Genomic DNA, 8,015 nt, shown 5'->3' with positions numbered 1-8,015 from the left:
AGGGGGCCGGGCAGGGGGCAGGGCCTGGCGCGGAGTAAACCCTGCGCGGAGCCGGGTGCGGACCCGGAACCCGACCATGGGCCGCTCCCCGGGTCCTAGCACCCCTGCGTTGCAGCCGCAGTGTTTCTCCCCCGACCCCCAGTCCCCAGGCAGCGTGGCCGGCCCAAGCCCCCGCCTCAGGAAAAGCTGCCCCTGCCTCTGCCCAAGGCGTCACCTGGGGTCTCGGGCTGCAAACCGGGGCAAGGTCCAGGGACACGCAGTGTGTCCAGCCCGGCGTCTCTTCGGGAAGGTGACCGTAACCAGGGGATTCGTCCTCAGGCCCTGAGTCCGATGGGGCAGCAGGAAGGCGGGCGATTTAAACAAAGACGTTTTTCGCCGGGGGGTGGGGGGCGGCGACGGATGGAGGAAAGGGGAGCCGGGCTTCTCCTGCCCAGCCTCGTGGGCGCCGTGGCCGCGTCGTGGCAGCCCATCAGGCCTCGCTGCTTCCACGGGCTTGGGACCCAGGAGGGTCGCGTTCCCCACGGCCCACTCCCTACGTTGTGCGCACTCCTGAAACCCCCCAAGGGATGGGCCCTGCGCCCCTGCCTCCGAGACCTGGCCCGGGAGGCCCCTCCCCCTGCTGGAGGTCCAGCTGCCCCCCTCCCCCGCCAACCCGCAGCTCTGGGAGTTCTGTTCTGTCCGGCCCTTCCATTTCCGCAGGCCTCTGCTCCCCAAGCCCCAGCTGACCGCCTGACCTCAGGTCCCAGCTCCTTCCTCCAGGCAGCTGTGAAAGGGGTCCACTCCTCAGACCACCCACAGGCCTCTCCAGGCAACCAGAGCCCCTCACATCGACCTCTTAAAGTAAACTCGCATTTCCCTGGATCTGGTCTGGTCCCCTCATGGTTTGCAGGAAAAGGAGCCCCAGTGCCATCAAAACCAAGGGTCCCAGTGCCATCGCCCTTGGCTTAGTATCTCTGCTAAACCCTCTAGATTCACCTCCCTCCTTCCCCACTGCCACCTCCTGATCCGGGTTCATCTCCTGCCTGACCCCTGAGCAATGTCTGCGGCCGACTCTCTGGGCCTCTCCACACCCCTCTCCTACCAGCCCCCACCCAAGGCATCCTACTGGGTACTCCCGGCGGCACTGGCACCACCAACCTCACCCTCTCCTGGCCTAGAGACCAAGCCTGGTCCAAGCCACGCGCCCTCCAGGCACCTCTCGTATCTACCCATCCTCCACCACCACCTCCCCGGGCCTGGGCCAGCGGGCTTCTCCTGGACCCTCCTGACGGCGGCTCGCAGCCCCTCCCTCTGCCCCTGCTGGCTCTCCAGCCTAAGCAGAGGGCCTGCTGGGATTCCAATCCCATCGCGTCACCCTCCCTCCCCCGTCTACTTTAGTCTTCAAAGGCGGATGGATGCTGCCCTGCACCCCAGGCCCTGCCTGCCCCATCTTGCGGTGCCCGTCCACCTGCTCGCTTTCCCTTCCTCACCTGACTTCGAACCTCCAGGTCCAGTGAAAAGTGTGCTCATGGCCCATGGTGAGGAGAGAAAGCAGCTTAGAGGGTTGTGACCTCATTTTTAAAAAATGGAGAACAGCATTGAAAAGAAATGCAAAACTTTTCTGTATACGTGGATGGAGGGGGCGGTGGGGTCCACGTGCTCCGTGTGTCTGCCGACGGGTATGTGTGAAGGGGACGCATGAGTCTGTGATGGAGCTGTTCCTGTGACTGTGTGTGGTGTGTGTGTGTGTGTCTGTTACCGAACCAAACTTGGGTCTGCTCGCCCAGTTGCAACAAAGCCAACTTACTGACGCTGGGTTGTGGTGAAGGACAGTACAGCATTTATTATCGCAGGCACCAGGCAAGGAGACCCGTCAGCTCACGTTCAAAAGACCCAAACTCCCTGATGGCTTTCAGGGAAGGCAGCGTTAGGGGTGAGGGTTACAGCTCATGGACTTTCTTCTGATCGGTTGGTAGGGAGGTAATCAGGAGTCAGTATCATCAACCTTCTGGTTCAAACCGGTCCGGGGTCTGCGTGCTTGTGGTCAGCATGTGCTCACCGTCCTCCTCCTGGGTGAGCGTCTTAGTTTCTGCAGAGCAGCTCAGAGGTGTGCGTCAGGTTGCCGCGTGTATCCCTTGAGGAGCCGCTAGGACTCGCTCTATCGCTGACTATGGTTGAAGCCATCATTGCTGCTCTGGGTTGACTGCTTCTCCTTTGCTTCTGGTTCCCTTACTTCTCTAATTAGTAACTGCTTGAGTCTGCTCTCTGGAACTCCGGGAAGGCCTGGAGACTAAAGCTTCTTTTACAAACGAGAAGTGGCGGACACGGAGGGGCTTTTGTACCCAAGGGGGCCCTGCAGGGTCCTGCTCGGTTTCAGTGTGTCATGCCCCCGTGTGTGTGGTGTGCTCCTGTGTGTGGTAGGCGTGTCCTGGGCCCTGACAGTGTTCCTTCCTGTGCCTTGTGGACCATCTGTCCATCTGTCCATGGGCTGCGGCCCTGCTCCACGGTCAGGAAGCTGAAGGGGGGGGGGGGTTTCAACCTCTTCCCTCTCCCCTGTCCTCCCAAACCAGCCCAATGGGCCTGACTGTGGGCTTGGGAAGGAGAGGCTGGACCAGGGCGGGCAGTGCTGTGTCCCTGCCCACACTGGGGCCTGGGATTTACCATCTCTCTCCTCTCTCAGGTTGGGAGCTCCACAGCAGGGGTGAGCCCACCTTTGTGGGCTTTGCGGGGAGGGAGGGCCAGCTTCAAGGGGCATTCTATGTCATGAAAAGTGCTACAACAAAAAAAAATAGAAAAGTAAGACTTTTTACCGTGAAACACGATTGCTGAACTCATATCTGTGAAAGTACGTATCTTGTACTCATTTTTTTCACTGAATGTCTTATTGCAGACGCACTGCTATGTGTCTCCACAGTTCCCACGGCTTTCTCATCTTTTTCTTATTAGAGTTTTGTTTTTTCTTTTATATCCACAAGTAATATGTGATCACTGTAGAAAAATACAAACCGTATACACACACAAAGAAAAGAAGACCCCCGAATACCACTAAGCATCGCTGGGCTGTGTGTCTTCCCGCCCTCCTCCACAAAGACCCCACCCTCCAGGGGGGACAGACCGAAACCAACTCGCCCCAGAGAAGGACCCCGGCCGTGTCCAGTGCTGGGCAAGGTCCTCGGGGCACAATCTGGGCAGCAGGGGTGGCCCAGCCTGTGGGTGCCCCACAAGGGGCTTGGGGGGTGGTGGCGACGTCCAGGAGCAAAGGCCCGGGGGCAGAGTGGGGCCGCCCAAACGCAGTACAGTCCCGGGACGCGTGGTGCATCTGGTGAGGTGGTGGAGCTCAGAGAGAAGTGCTGCCGGCCTGAACTCAGGTGCGGGCCTCTCTCCTCTGTGCCTCGCGCTGTTTCCCATCTCTCTCCGCTGCAGTGGGTCTCGCGGCTCCTTCTGCAGGGAGAAATGACAAATGACACAGAAGTAAGCGACAGGTGACACAGAAGTGCTGTGCTCGTTCCAGCTCATCCTGGTGACACGCAGGGTTGGGGACTCCCAGACACCCGTCCAGCAGGGACCCGCAAGCCCAGGATGCTTGATGGACGTCGCCCACCCACAGAAGGCTGTGGGTTGGTTTGTGATTTAAATCGACACAGGGTTTTCCAGAACCACAGTGGACCTGCTGAAGTCTGGGGCCTGTGCAGCGGGCACCCGCCTGCTCCGTGGGCGCGTCCTGGGTGGGGACTGTGGGTTTGTGCAGGGAGAGAGGGGTTGTACAGGGAAGGGGCCGTGGGGCCAGGGGCACAGAGCAAGGCCAGGGACGAGGAAAGGGCAGGACCTCTGACCTCTGCGCAGGCTGTCCCTTCTCCTCGTGTCCAACAAGACACCATGGGGCTTGCTGTGCTACAAAAGTAACTTTTCATCAGGAGAGGAAGAAAATTTACATGGTAGGCAGAGCCCGCTGTGAAAAGCACAAAGTGTATCCAAAAGGCGTATCTAGTCGCACGTCAGTTCTCAGGCCCTAATGGCCGGTCCACTGGATCTGAGACGCAGCTGTGGCCTGACAGTGGATGGACCGGCTGACCCTGGCCCTGGGCTCTGACCTCTGTTGGACTCTGCCCCCCCCCCACTTCCTCCATTGCCCAGTTTCTTCTCGCCGCCTCACTGGTCACTATGTGAACGAGAGTGTATATTTATTGGATTCCACGCTTGCTGCCCTCAAGGCCAGCCCCCTACCTTGTGCCCAGACATCACACCTTTTGTGTTTGCACCTGCAGCTCCTGGGGTGACGCCTGCCTCTGGTGGATGCTGGATAATTACCTGCCAAGTGAAAGATGGGAATTGCCACTGCCTTCGCAGCCTGTGGATCTCAGCCCTTCCCCTCAGCTTTACCTGGACTTCAGTCTCTGACGAGCGGAACCCTGGGCACGGGGCAGGGCACCTGATGAAGCCGGTTTTCATGGGGGGATTTGTCAGAGCAGAATTTGGAAACAGCAAGTGAATGATGAGACATACATGAAATAGACTACTACATCCCCACGAAAAATCTAATTAAAGGAGAATTGTTTATGTGGAAAAGCCACGTCCCACACCACGGATGCCACGTGGTGCTGTGATGGGAAACACGCATGTGAGGAGGTGACGAGCCAGCTGTGAGAAGTGACTGTCAAAGGTTCATAACACACATTTCTATTAATTTTGGACCGTGCCACTTCCTCATTTCAGTGCTGCACGGAAATGCCTCAGCTCCTGTTGAGTCACGGGGGAAGGGGAGGGGTCCCCGAATTCTCGAGGGCATCATCTAATAGCCCAGGGTGGTCTATTTCTTGAGAACTGCCTCGTCCCCACCGCGGCTCATCGATACAGAGGAAACGCACGTTGCCAACTCCCTCAGATGGAAGGAAGGTGTCTGGGCCCCTTTCCCGCCCCCATTTCCTGCCCACATGGCAGCCTTCCAGCACAAACAGAACCCCCGGCCCCTTCCCTTCCCTTCCCTGGGGCGCGACCACGACAAAGCCACCTGGTTCAGACGAGTTAATCAGAGGGTCGCTTTCCCGCCTGCACGTGAGCTAGGGTGACGGCTCAGTGCAAACCAACCCCCAACTAAACACCACACACACACAACCTGGGTCTGCTCACATTCAAGATCAGCATTAGAACATCTCCAGCCCTGACTCCGCCAGGGATTCCCTCTGTCCTCCCTGCCCCGCCCCACCCTCAGTGTCCGCGGATCTCAGCCTGACCGCCTGGTCCTCAGAGCCGTCCCAGCCACCAGTACGTCGGGCTGGCTGACTTTCCTGCAGAGCGCTTATCACTGACATTCTTGTTCCTTTATTTGTTCACTTGTCCATTTATTTGCTTGTGGTTTTCCCACTTCCCTCCAGTAGAATTCAGCCTCGCCCCTGCCCCCCACAAGGGATGGTGTCTTTGCTTCCTGCACCACAGACCAGAAGGAAGGAAGGGAGGGAGGGAGGGAGGAGCACAGGTGTATTTCAGCTGAGAAGGGCAATTCCAAGTTCTCCTCACGAGTGACACGAGAGCCCCAGGATGGAACCTCCGGGGTGGGACCGGTTTGTACCTAACACAGCCTCCAACCTCCTCCCCCGGCGCCACCTGCTGGGGCACCCCTCCTCCACCTGCCCTCACCCTCAATCAGAGTGAGAGCCCACTGAATTGACTCGATTATAGCTCACTAAAACCCCCAAATGTTACAAATAAAGCTAAGGTCCCCCTGACCCGCCTCCGCACCTCAGCCTCCTGCCAAGTTAGTCCTTGTCACTATCCTTCTGCTGGCTTTTAAACATACATTTTATACATATTTGTTACTTTAGAAATGTAGAAAGTTGTTTTGTAAAAATTTTAAAACATACATGGGATAATGCTCGTGGTTCTAAACCTTGCTTTAGGGACTTCCCTGGTGGCGCAGTGGTTAAGAATCCGCCTGCCAATGCAGGGGACACGGATTCAAGTTCTGGTCCAGGAAGATTCCACGTGCCACAGAGCAACTAAGCCCGTGAGCCACAACTACTGAGCCCGCGTGCCACAACTACTGAAGCCCGTGCACCCAGAGCCCGTGCCCCGCAGCAAGAGAAGCCACCGCAATGAGAAACCCGCGCACCGCAACAAAGAGCAGCCCCTGCTCGCCACAACTAGAGAAAGCCCGCGCGCAGCAACGAAGACCCAACGCAGCCAAAAATAAATTAATTAATTAAAAAATAAATAAACCTTGCTTCATTAACACAATAGCTCTTGACACATCAGTATATACAAATGTATTTGTTTATTTATTTTTAAAATATCTATTTATTTATTTATTTGGCTGTGCCGGGTCTTAGTTGCAACATGCGGGATCTAGTGACCTGAACGGGACCGAACCCGGGCCCCCTGCACTGGGAGTGCAGAGTCTTAACCACTGGACCACCAGGGAAGTCCCCACATACAAGTTTATTTAAATGACTGCACACATATCCCATGGAAATAGCATACTGAGTGATCCCACCTTAACGAGATTTAAGTTGTTTTCAATCATTTGCTTAAAAATAATGTACTTCCTTGAAAAGAGATAGAAACAGCGAGACAGAATGAAACGAGTAACGCCGAAAACGGAAAGCGCAGTAAACAGACGGAGAATGGTTTTGACAGGCTGATCGGTAACCTCCACTTAGACAAGGAAAGAATCTGTGAATCTGAAAGTAGCTCTACAGAAGTTATCCAAACTGAAAAAGAAAGAGAAAACAGAATGAAAAAGAACAGAGCAATGCATCCAAGGGCTGTGGGACAATGTCAGTCTAATGTCCATAAAATTGGAATCAAATTTTATGGAGAAAGGAGACAGTGGGAGGAATAGAGGAAATATCTGGACGAAAGTGGCTGAATGTTTTCCAAGGGTAATGACAGACCCCAAACCACAGATCAAAGAATCCCAGAGCAGATGCGTCAGGATAAACGCCCCCACAAAGTCAAACAAACAACAACAAAAAAAAACCATATGCATAACATATTCAAGCTGCTGAGAAAAAAAAGCCATGGAGAAAAATCTCTACGGAAACCAGAGAAAAAGATAGATACATTGCATTCAGAGAAATAAAGATAAGAGTTATAGCAGAATTCTCTTCAGAAAGCATGCAAGCTAGATGACAGTGAAGGGATATCTTTATAACCCTGAAAGGAAAAAAAGCATTAGGTCAGAATTCTGTACCAGTGAAAATCTTTTAAAAATTAAGGATTAAAAAAAAAAAAAAAAGACCATCTCAGATAAACAAGAACTATGGGAATTTACTGCTGACATTCCTGCTCTACAAGACAAGATAAATGACGTCCCCCAATCAGGAAGAATATGGTATCAGTCTGCCAACTGGATCTTCACCAAAAAATGAAGAGTACCAAAAATGCAAGAAACGAAGATAAGATAAACTTTTTCCCCCTTAGTTTTAATTGCTATAAATTATAGCTGCCATCCAGAGGAAAAACGGTAGCATTGTATCGCACTGATGGCGTACTTGAAAGTAAAGTGTGTGATAGTAACATCAGGAAGGGTGGGAGGGAGGAATTAGGAAAATATTGTATTTGAAATATATGTGAAACGTCTAATGCTATTTGAAGGTAAACTCTGATTAATTTAAGATTTATATTGTAAACCCTAGGACAACCGCTAAAGTTCTTTTTAAAGAGGTAAAAGTAGTAAGTCAAGAGGACATAAAACAGAATGATAAAAAAAAATGTTCAATTAACCAAAAGAAGGCAGAAAAAGAGTAAAAGAGAAACAAAAAAGCAATTAAACAAGTAGAAGACAGCTAGCAAAATTACAATTTTAATCCAATCATCAGTGATCACATTAAAAGTGAACGGTCTAAACATACCAGGTAAAAGGTAGAGATGGTCAGATGGGATTTAAAAAAAAGTACGCCAGGTCTACAAGAAATCCATGTTAAATATAAAGACATGTAAGTTTCAGGTATAAGGATGAAAAAAATACGCCAATCACTAGCCAAAATAAAGTCAGAGTAGTTATCTTGACATCAACAGACTTTAGAAGAAGGAATATTATC

The sequence above is a fragment of the Neophocaena asiaeorientalis genome, unplaced genomic scaffold (assembly GCF_003031525.2).
Source record: "Neophocaena asiaeorientalis asiaeorientalis breed wild unplaced genomic scaffold, Neophocaena_asiaeorientalis_V1.1 scaffold45, whole genome shotgun sequence".
NCBI classification, from domain to species: domain Eukaryota; kingdom Metazoa; phylum Chordata; class Mammalia; order Artiodactyla; family Phocoenidae; genus Neophocaena; species Neophocaena asiaeorientalis.
Note: the sequence above shows the minus strand (reverse complement) of the source record.